Below are 12,140 nucleotides of genomic sequence, written 5' to 3' on the forward strand. Positions count from 1 at the left end.
TTCATGAGAAGGTCGTGTTGGCTCAGCCATCATTGAGTTTGACCCATACATTGAGGGTCATCCGTCTCGGTGCCATTCAGTCCGATCGAAGACTCTCCCCATGGGCGGCGCCCCGCGAAGGCATAGGCCACGTAGCACGGTAGTCATTGTCCGAGTAGTGCACACGCTCATACTCCTTGGCTGACACGGGGAGTTTAAAGCTTAGGCATCAGCAGTGCGACCCCTGCGTTTTCAGGGGCTACTGCCGAGAGGGTATGAGACAACCCCACCACGACGGAGTGAAAACCACGCTGCATTTCGGGAGCAGAGTTAGATCCACATGGCTGGTAGGTGCAGAAGATAATAGCGTACAGCAGAACGTTAATGCATCACAGTAAGGCGTCCTTCCCTCAACGGCCCGCACTTCTGTAAAATTTGAAAATGGAGGTCGAACCCAAAATGGGAACTAGAATTTAAAAAGCTAAAAAATGAGAGGGAGAAAGCGTTAAGAAAACCAAGAAGAGCCGAAACATTTATAGGACTAAAGAATAGTCAAGATTTCAAGGTAAAAATATAAGCAATTCCTATTAGCTGCCTCTTAGACAGGCAAAGAAGGGCGCACGGCACATATCAGACTATGTTGTCTAATACGTTCTTTATCTTGCGCTGAAATTATTTCCTCAAAATTCGGCTGGAGCTTCAACATAGCAACATACTTATAAACCTAAAATGTAAGATTAGTCAGATGTTCAGTAAAAGACGATCGCCGACTTCGTAAAGAAGGACCAAAATTCTACAGTCTTAACGCAGGCGACAAAGACAGTAATTACAGACTGCAAGTCTGCAGTAATCAGACTGTCTCTCGGTGCTTGATAGATCATAGAATGTCACTGAACACCACTGAGAAGTTAGTAGTTGCAAGCTTGGTAAAGAGCGAGACATTCTTGGTCTTTGAATCACACCTATTAATGAAAAAAGTAATAAATAGCTCGTTTACAGCGAACGAGAAAACCATAATCGTTTAGTTTGATCCCAAGAAGTACCTTATGGAGTTAACAAATCATCTTACCTGCAACAGCGATTAATGTTTGCTTTTTATTGTCCGCGATTTTGATAAGTTGGGGTCTACAACGCCGCATCATCAACCGAAACACGAGCATTAATAATATTACGTGACTGGCTGCGATCGTAGGCATAACTACGTCGCCACACCTATATTTGCTCTCGACTTCTACAAGCGCATTTCGGAAAACAACATGTATTCTGGATGGTGCAGCAACTGACAAATGTTTTCCTTCCTGCTGCTCCACTCGCGGACAATGTGCGGAGGAAAGATTGTCGGTACTGTTATGTGAACTTTTTTGCGTATTTCCGTATTTCATTCCTGGTGGCCATTATTGGATACATAAGTTGGAGGAAGTGCAGGCTTTCTTGACTCTTAATGGAATAAGGGCTCTACGACTTTTTACAATAATCTACGCGACCGTAGTGCCTTTTTTTGTTATGTCTCCCACTGTACTGGTCGTTTCCATGACACTCATGCTCGCTGAAAAAAACTTATCAAGAAATACTAGGCTCTCCTTTGTTCTGTCCCTATTCCCTTACACGCAATTGATAAGGACCAGCGTGACGAGAAACTTAACAATTCGTCGATTGCGGATTCCGTAAGGGTCATCCTTCGTAGGTACACTATATTTCTTCTCGAATATTCGCGCGACTCAGTCTGGCTTGCGTCTTCCACAACGCTGTTTAAGCGGTCGTTCCGCCTTCAAAAGCTACGTGCAAATACTACGAGATACTGGGACGTTTTAACTGACAGCAGTTATTGATCACCGATCGTGTAACCAAAAGGCACCGAGCGCTCTTTTCAACTATGTCAGCAGTCTTTTATCAGTTCTACAAAGCGCTGGTCATCGTAAACTCATAAGCAACAAAACTGAACCTCTTCTTGGAACGCAGCCGTGTAACACCAACGTCTGCCACAGCTATACGGAGGCAAAACTTTGCCTGCCGGTTCGTTTACGTATACGTAATGAACTGTGAAGTCACTGCCACTTTTTTGGAATATATGGGAGGCTACGTTCGCATTCAACAATGCCTCCCCATTACGAACCACTTACTGTGTTGCTGGCTACGTAGTCTTCGATGCAATCGCATATCTGCCACGATGTTCTGTATCCACTTTTTTTCTAGGCGAAGGGGTCGAAGTGTACCGCTTTCCGAAAACCAAGAAATATAGTATCAACCTGTCTCTTGGATATCATGAATGAACAGAGCAAGCTTAGTTTTACATGCCCTTTGCTTGCGGAATCTAAGTGGTACCTGCAGAATAGATAATTGGCGTTTAGGAAAGTCATTATTCACGAGCTGAAAACGTGTTCCATTACATACTGAATTTAAATCGGTGGGATAGGTTTGTAGTTTCGATTATCCATCGAGCGCGTTTCCGTAAAGAATAAAAACCTGCAGTTTTCCTGCATATGTGTCAGAGGCTTCTTTACTTAAAAGATCTCCAATGTTTTGTAGGAAGAAAAGACGAGAACTCTTCTGTTTATCAGTTACACGACTAACTGGTCCCGTATCCAGTAATTTTTCAATTCCGCGTTCAGTTCTTTCTCTACCTATAATTTTTCCATCCCTGTGACGATATAAAGCAGGAACAGTGATGTGGGCGTCTTCGACGAAGCAGTCTCAGAAAAGAATTTCTGTATTCAGTCTTAATTTTGTCGTTTTATGTTTTGATGTCATTCTTGCCGAATGAATCTGTAGGGCGACAATGACCCATTGATTCATATAACGTAGAATCATTATGTATGGGGTTTCTAACGAATCGCAGGTAGGATTTTGCTTTCGAATGCAGTGAACGCTCCCACATTGTCTTTAGGCCAAAAAATGCGCAGTGGTCCTGGTCATACAATAATGAACTATGTACTTGAGGAAAGCTGGAAATTTACTCTTTAACGTTCTGTCGACAAAGAGGTCAGACACTGACGAGCTAATCAGACAGTTTGCGAAAACAGATAAAACCTATCGCGGGACTCAGTGCTGACACTACTAAAAGGGTTCAGAGGAAGATTAACAACTTCTGACGAAAAGTTCCTTGTCGCAGTGTACTGTAATATCCCGCTGCCCTCCTTGATCATAAGGCCTTCCGAAGTTCCATAAAGAAAAGGTTTCACATAGATCAGTTAACAGCAATTTATGTGCTACGATGTACCTTGCTACTCTATTGAGTCAACAAGGAATCAGACGTATTTCTACTAAATTCGCTTTGCATACTTCGCGGACAGGTTCCTTCCACATAAATTAGAAAAAAAGTCTAGTAATCATAGACTCGAAACTAAATAAGAGCTGAGCATTTGTTGAGAAGAGTGCTCATAGCTCTCAAGGTGTGCATTTTAGAGTCCGTGTTTACTAGACGTTTTCTGTTTTGGCGTAGGAAACCTGTCCTCGAAGCCTTCGAAGGGAGTTCAGGTACTCCCTGTAAAAAGATCAGAGGGATAGCGTTGGCTGGCCGGTTATCTTACTAAGTTTTAATGTGGTCTCCAACGTGTTCTTCCGTCGAATTCGAGACGACTATCTGAGGCTAGGTTTGGTTTGGTTTCGACATGGGTTCATTTCCATTTATTTTGATTCCATGAGCAGGTAGATGGAGTTGCATTGGGAACCCTTTGTCAGCTATCGTTGGGAGTTTTTTTATGGAAGATTTCGCAGAAAGAAATCGCGAGTCGGCGGCTTGAAACCTGCATGTTTTTGTAGATGTGCAGACGAAACATTTCTTATTTCGCCTTAAGGCTACGAGAATTTGCACAGTTTTTAGAGCTTCTCTCTTCAATACACTAGTATTCCCTTCACTACGCAGGTGTAGAAGGATCGTTGCAATCCCTTCCTTGATGGTTACGAGGAATGATCTCGGTACGTTGGGATACGTCCTTCAATGGAACCCAAACCTACACTGATCTGTGTCTTCAGGCTGACAGTTGTCAGCGCCTGGCTAAGCATGAAGATGTACTTCTTACCTTTGTTCATTTGATTCACGTCATCTCAGCCCCTGAAAGTTTTTCAGTTGAGTTAGTCCACACTGACGCTATTTTTCGGCAGAATGGATATGAGACAGATCAGACGAGAATTGCGCCGGCCGACAAACCGTGAATCGGGTCAGTGATGAGAATAATGAGGCAGCGCCTCAGTAGACTGCTCTTGTCTTTCAGTAGGATTATTCTCACTAGGAGGAAATACAAAATTCAAATGGCTCTGAGCACTAAGGGACTTAACTTCTGAGGTCATCAGTCCCCTAGAACTTAGAACTACTTAAACCTAACTAAAGTACACCACACACATCGATGCCCGAGGCAGGATTCGAACCTGCGACCTTAGCGGTCGCAGCGGTTCCAGACTGAAGAGCCTAGAACCGCTCGGCCACCGCGCCCGGCGGAGGAAATACAGTGCGAAATGTGTTTTCGCCCAAACTCTAAGATTAAGGCCCTGTACACTATAGTGAAGTGAAAAAACCATGGGATAGCGATATGCATATATACAGATGCAGGAGTATTGCGAGCACAAGGTATAAAAGGGCAGTGCACTGGCCTAGACTAGTCTGTACTCAGGCGATTCACATGAAAAGGTTTGACGTGATCATGGCCACACAACTGGAATTAAGAAACTTTGAACGCGGAATAGCAGTTGTAGCTAGACGTATGCGACATTCCATTCTGGAAATACTTGGAGAATTCAGCATTCTGAGATCGACAGCGTCAAGAGTTAGCTGGGAATACCGCATTCCAGGCATTGCCATGAACAAAGCAGTGGCAGACGGCCTTCACTTAACGACCTAGAGGAGCGGCGTTTGCGTAGAGTTGTCGGTGCTAACACACACGCAACACTGCCTGCAATAACCGCACAAATCAATGTGGGATGTACGACGAACGTATCCGTCCGGACACTGCAGCGAAATTTGGAGTTAATGGGCTGTGCCAGCAGGCGATCTGCGCGAGTGCCTTTGCTAACAGCACGATATCGCCTGCAGCGCCTTTCCTGGGGCCCTATTCTGTATCCTTCCCCCATTTTGCCGAACGGTTCGGTACGCGAGCGCACCGACCGGTCGTGTTTTCGAAGGAGACACGCACCATTATTCAGTAAGCATTTCGGAAGCGATGCCAAATGGTCCTAGTGAACAGGATCACTGCTGTCAGTTCTCCTCGCGCCAACCAATCAAAAGCGATCTGCCTCAGATCCGCACATGCGCACTGCAGCGCCACGAACTCTAACCGGTCAGCAGCACGCCTTTCTTCACAGTCCTGAAAAGTGTGGTTACAGTACGTAATACTGTTCAAATTTCACTGACCACGTGCTTCCTTAAATGCATGATAACGACAGAATATTGACTGTGCCCTGGAAACAGTCAAATGCCACAATACGTCGTTTTATTCTCATCCACATCGACGTCTTGTTTTGGATTTTACGTTTCGGAATATGAGTTAGGAATGGAGTTTAGTACCACATTGTACGAATACATCTATAGAAACACCAGAAAGTTTGTCATTTTTTGTGTTTTCCGTCGTTCCTTAGTTGCTTCAAAATTCATGGAGGTTCGTGGGGCTGCGTTCTGTCTTTGCAACTAATTGAAGGCAGTTTTCTTATTGCCATAATTGCTTAAGAATAAGAAGATGCATAGAACGTGGTTGTAACTCGTCCAAGAGATCCAGATGATGAAGTAGCCAACTTCCCTATATGATACATCAAGGATTTGGTTCATAAAAAATTTTAAAAAACGCCTTTTCGAGAGCGTGTGGCGAGTGCAGCTACAGAAGTTTGTTCTACTTTATACCATGCATCTGACGAATCTTTCATCACTGTCTACTGTTAAGGATTCTATCGCGGATGAATACTTGTGACAAGCTAGAGTATGAAGAGGATTGATGCTAGTTTCATTCGCAGTAATTTAATTTGTGCTCTTAGATTCCCATCTGAACACATTCTCGGAAATCGCCACGTATTCAGAAAAAACGGTGAATTATTTGTTACAAGAGAAATTATAAATGTCACTGTCAGTTGTTTCACTCACAGCAATTTCATCTTTCATTTCTTAAACATATGGAAGTCACGAAATCGAAGATACTCGTTTCTGAGAACGCGTGGTCTTACGTGTATATTAACAACAAATATTTCAGAAAAATGCTTAAGTTAGACGATTAACGAAGTTTCAGAATGTGTTACAAACACAAAGAGGAAACAAAAATATTTGCTTACCCAGCGATCTGTGAACCTACGATCTTCGACACCACAGTTCGTTGCCCTACCCACTTTTTTTTCATTCCACAAAAACAGTAACAAAAATGGCTAGCTTACAATGAAATGACAAATAAGGTACAGATAATTTCAGTCATAAATTACAGCATTCAAAGAATGAGGAATGGTATTCAATTTTTAGCAGTAGCACACATTTAGCACCTTCACTGTCTCCTTCAACTGGTGGCAGTTCAGCATGCACATTTTCTTCTTCTGCAGCCTGAGGTTCCGCATCATTTCCCAGACCCAAATGAATCATTCAGCAGATCCTTGATGTGTGTTCCTTCCAGGGTAAATTACGTGGACAGGAGAGAAGTCCCGAACAGCGACATCGCAAAGCCCTTCACTGCCTTGTTATTTTTGTCAGTTCCAGCCTTCTAAACGCATCCTTAGGGAGTTGAAGATCTTCCTTTGTAACAGACACCAGATGTTTGCCGTCATATTCTTGTATCTACTGTACTGCTGTTTTATTTTTAGTGTGTGGCTTGCAGGTGAGATTAGGGTCGGGAACGTGACCCAACCCATCCCCTCTCCACGAGGAATCCAGTTTCTAACCTATAGCCATTCTGTTGAAGACAATTCGGAGCATGTGATTTTGATACTTTAAATGTTTCATCGAATTCAATTTCCATATACATCTTGTATCCGATATGTTCATCGCTCCAAATATTGTTAAAAGTAAGCTACTACAATTCACATGCGAGCAGCGCTTAAATCCACATAATTCCACTATAGAGAGACGCAGGCTCACTTCGTAGCCAATGATGCGGGCGTAACCCGTAAATGAATGAAATTTTGGAAGGTTTCCTCTACCAGGTTTAACAAAATTCCTTTGCGTTACTTAAAAGTTTTAAATGCGTTTGGGTAGTTAATAAGTAATGCATTTGCGGAAAAAAGTACGCGAAGTCACTAGTAATTTCAGCTAACGCTCATGAGTAAGCAGAACCGACCTTTTGAAATCTAATGATTTTTTAAACTCTTAATTACATAAAAATAGATATTTTGTGAAAATATTGATCGAAATTTTGTTATAATCATTCACAGTAACAAAAATACAAACCATATTTCTAACAAAGGAAAATAGTCTAACTCCTTTTCCAACCAGACGCGTCCTAATGATTATTCAGTTACATAATCACAAAATTCGAAACTAAAACCGCTCAATATGTTTAAAATAAATTCTAGGTGTAAAAAAACCACACCGAATCGAACGAGAGGGCCATACTCAAATCCAAAATCTCTCAGTACAGTTGTCGAAAAATTGATGGGAAGACCGATCGGTAATAGATCTCTGAAGCTTACTGAATAGGAACTTCTGATAAAGAACCGAAAATGACGTCACTATCGAGGCTAACCTACTGCACCGATCAGTATGAACGACACAGAATAGGACCCCTGGGCTCGTGATCATATCGTTTGGCCCCTTGACGACTGGAAAATCGTGACCTTGTCAGACAGGTCCAATTTCAGCTGGTAAGAGTTCGTGTGTGGAGCAGACTCTACGAAGCCATGGACCAGTCGTCAACATGGCACTGTGCAAGCTAGTGGTGGTCCCATAAGAGTTTGGGCTAATAAAATAAATGTCGTGTGACAGGGGCCTCCCGTCAGGTGGACCATTCGTTGGGTGGAAGTCTTTCGATTTGATGCCACTTTGGCCACCTGCGCGTTGATGGTGACGAAATAATGATGATTAGGACAACGTAACATCCAGGCTCTGAGTAGAGAAAATCTCCAACCCAGCCGGGAATCGAACCTGGCCTCTTAGGATTGACATTCTGTCGCGCTGACCACTCAGCTACTGGGGGAGGACGGTTTGAGCTAATAATTGCGTGGAATTGATTAGATTCTCTTGTACCTATCACTGACTGGAAATGGCTATGTTCGGCTACTTCGAGACCATGTGCAGCCATTAATCGACTTCACCTTCCCAGACAACGACGGAATTTTTTATGGCTGATAGTGCGCCATATTATCAGGCCACAACTGTTCGTGATTAGTTTGATTCTGGACAATTCGAGCGAATGATTTGGCCACCCAGATGACTCGACTTCAATCCATTCGAACATATATGTAACAAAATCTTCCACTGGCAACATTTTCGCAATTATGGACGTCTATAGAGGCAGGACTCAGTATTTCTGCAGGGTTTCCTGTGACTTGTTAAGTCCGTGTCATGTCTAGTTACTGCACTACGCCGGGCAAAATGAGATCCGACACGCTATTAGGATGTATCCCAAGACTTTTGGCGCCTCAGTGTATGGTCTTGCTTTGCCTAAGTCTCAAGGGTTGTGTGTATTGTATCCCCTGCAGTTGTTTGGCCATGGAAGACCGGTGTATTACACGTAAGCATCACACATGCTTACAAAAGGCGAGCATATCTGCGATTGCAGTACACTGCCTTAGTAATAGTCATCCAGTGGGATATAACAGATTCTGGCGCATAGTTACAGTTGCTGGGATAGTGTCATGGGGATTAAGCTACTAAGTGACCTTTTAGACAGAGATATTTGAAACTTCCCGTCATCTTAAAACTGGACCTTTGCCTTTCGCGGGCAAGTGCTCTACCAGCTGAACTACCCAAGCACAACTCACGACCCCTCCTCACAGCGTAAATGCTGCCAGTACCTCGTCTCCTTCCGGGAGTCCTAGTTCTGTAAGGTTCGCAGAAGAGCTTCTGTGAAGTATGGAAGGAAACGAGGCACTGGCAGAATTGAAGCTGTGACGACGGGTCGTGAGTCGTGCTTGGGTATCTTAGATGGTAGAGCACTTGCCTGCTAAAGGCAAGGGTCTCGAGTTCGTGTCTCGGTCTGGCATACAGTTCTAATCTGCCATGAAATTTCATATCAGCGCACACTCCGCTGCAGAGTGAAAATTTCATTCTGGACACAGGTATTTGCTTAAATTCTAGCTGAAACCCTGCCGTCTCCCTGGTTAAACAGAGGAACAAGCTAATTCTACTTACTGACCCATTGTTAGATAAAATTTTGCTGTTGATGACGTCTGATGTTGGTTACCTTTGATACTGTGGTGGTGCTAGTAATTTACGGTGTGTATTTCTTTTCTGTATACATCGTCATTTGATTCCTAGTTGGTGTACGCCTGCCCAACGTTGAATTTACCATATACAGCGAACTTTAGTTGCATTTGTGCCCTGAAAATGACGAGAACCTCACCTGCCGAAATACTGACGGTTGTCGATTACGTTATCCGACTGCATCCCGTACATTATTTTTACGAGCAAGAGATTTTCTTTTAAAGTACAAATATTTTGTGGATTCTTTTTAGCGCAGTCCTGCCCAGCGTTATCTGGGCGTGTAGCTAATAAAATAAATACCTCGCACTGGGAAATGGAACGCCGTCAGCAGTTGGGAGTATGTATAAAGAGCTGCATTCTTCCTGCGTTTTTATTAAAAAAAGTTCTTGTGCTGTTTTTATCATGGTTTTGTTACTTAAATAAGTCTTTAAATTTATTGGTTTGCACTTAATATATTTTTAATTGTAAGTTAATGTAAAATACGAATAATTATGAATTATTTATTATAAACAAACATTGTGGAATAGAATTTTTTTAATCTCATTCACTGTAATTTTTATGTTTATTCCTTGATTACCTAGTATTATCCTCGAATTTAGTACTATAACGTATGTTTATTGAATGCCTTTTACGATATATAGGTATCAAATTAATGTATTTATTTTTACTTTACAATAACTACAAACGGAACTGAAAAAATAATTGTAATACAGATCTCTGCATTTTCTATTATAGAATCTGAAGGTGATGTATGTATGGCCGAAACCGTTAATGATTGTTACGATATTGTTCTACCTAAGACAAAAAAAGTGCCAAGGGCATCCCCTACTTTTCTTTGGTTCAAGCGAGTTACCTCAGTTACTCACTTGGCAGTAGAAATTACCCAGCGATTCACGTAATTTTTCGACGTCTCTCTCAAGGAGCGTAACAGCGTTCACGTCAACTGCTGTCCAATAACATTGATGAAACCGACTATTCAATGTTGTGAACACTCTTCATTCAGATTTCTAAACTAATCTTTAATAATGTCAGCACGGAACAAGACCTAAGGTACAAAACGGAGTTCTGTCAGTGATGCCGTGGAAAACGAGCTACGTATTTAAGCTCGTAGAAGATCACATGGCGTATTGAGGATGCTTCCAGTCTTGATGCACCGCAGTGATCAAACAATGCAATGAACATGACAATAATTGATGCGTTGCACCTGTCATATTTCTTGTTCGCAATGTTTTTTAATCATTGTCGACGGAGATGCATTCCTCAGACGCCAGACGGGCAAATCTGGGGAATTTCACTGCATATCCATCAAAAGGAAATGTTACTGTTTGTGGACGTCAAATTTTCTAATACACTGTAAACTTTTATTTGAAGATTTTTCGCCATCTAAACACACCAAGAACAGTGCGACGTTACCAAAAGCAACGTTTATAGAATGGTGTATATGTGAACATTGTTGGAGAACGCTAACATTTCTTAAAACTGTGCGAATTGTATTTGCTACTATTTCTAGGAGTGTTACTATAAATACGTATTTCGTAGACCTAAAAAGGTTATTTAATTCAACAAAAATGCTATGATATAATATTGTTAGCAGATTTATTCTAGGTGTTACCAAGTAGCGTCTTTTATAATCCGAATACGTAAGTGACAATTTAGTTCCAAGAAATCGCCTCGTGGAATGACGCACGTAAACAATATCTGCTGCCCAATACTGTCTCAACAAAGGTGTTTCTAAAGGTGAAGACAAATTATAGCTATATTTACAAAGCTGGCAGTTTTTTAGGTTAGTTGTACATCACAAAGACGCCAAAACGCTACATCGACCAACTGTAAACACACAATGACAGTAGCGTTTTCGGCAAGCGTCGAGATCAGTAAGTCACTTGTAAATGTTATTTCTTTAGTTTCTGGCGAAAAATGCTATTAAGAATCACACGATTCAAAGTTATTGACACAACGGAAAATAGCACTGCATTTCTTTTCCGCCACTGTTGAGACACAGGAGCTGACAAACTCTATGACTACGGCACTGTTAAAATCGATGGGCACAATAACGCTAAGGCAGGGAAATATAAACAGCAAATGATTTAAAGCATATCAGAAACAGAAAACAAAGTTGGATCTGAAATCGTTCACTCTGTAACAACCAGGTGCAAGTTTGTTCAAGATCGTGAATGTAACGCTGCTAGGCGTATAGGTAAACACAATCCACAAACTCGTCACTGTGGTTGCTACAGCCAAGCTATGCTAATTACTGCTTACGGGGAGTACGCATCAGACTTACAGCTGGAAGCCGTCGTCGGCAGCCTCAGCCTCAGCCTCACATGGCCATGTTGTGACACGGGGCGCGCTGCGCGGCGGTGAAGCAGGACTGTGACGGCGGAACACAACCTCCCTGCCAGCTAACCTGCGCCAGCACTGCTGCCGCCGGACGCCGCCACTGTTGCGCATGCGCGCCTGCCGCGCGCAGAGCCGCCTCGCGGTCGCGGTCCGAAACTGTGGAACACGTCGGCCGGCAACGAAGGGCAACAACGCACTCAGCTGGGGATCGATGGCGTCACACGACACACACGTCGCTTTGCGAGGACGCCAAGGCGGTCGATTCGGTTGGAGTAAGGAAACGAACGGAGATCTTATTCCAGTCGATTTCCTACCTGCGGTCTGAACGATGACCTGGTGGATGACATCGGAAGTTCATTGAGGCTTTTTGCGGATGATGCTGTGGTGTATCGAGAGGTTGTAACAATGGAAAATTGTACTGAAATGCAGGAGGATCTGCAGCGAATTGACGCATGGTGCAGGGAATGGCAATTGAATCTCAATGTAGACAAGTGTAATG

General features: G+C 42.8%; 1 protein-coding gene across 1 annotated transcript in view; it reads right to left on the bottom strand.

Moving 5' to 3' along the window:
* The window catches only part of LOC124605730, a 553,029-nt gene extending 541,324 nt beyond the window's left edge, over nt 1–11,705 (bottom strand). Inside the window, exon 1 of the mRNA XM_047137609.1 lies at nt 11,586–11,705. The gene's annotated coding sequence lies outside the window, so the exon portion shown is untranslated. The remainder of the gene's footprint in view (nt 1–11,585) is intronic.
* Nucleotides 11,706–12,140: the final 435 nt, after the last annotated feature.

The sequence above is a fragment of the Schistocerca americana genome, chromosome 3 (genome assembly GCF_021461395.2).
Source record: "Schistocerca americana isolate TAMUIC-IGC-003095 chromosome 3, iqSchAmer2.1, whole genome shotgun sequence".
In the NCBI taxonomy this organism is placed as follows: domain Eukaryota; kingdom Metazoa; phylum Arthropoda; class Insecta; order Orthoptera; family Acrididae; genus Schistocerca; species Schistocerca americana.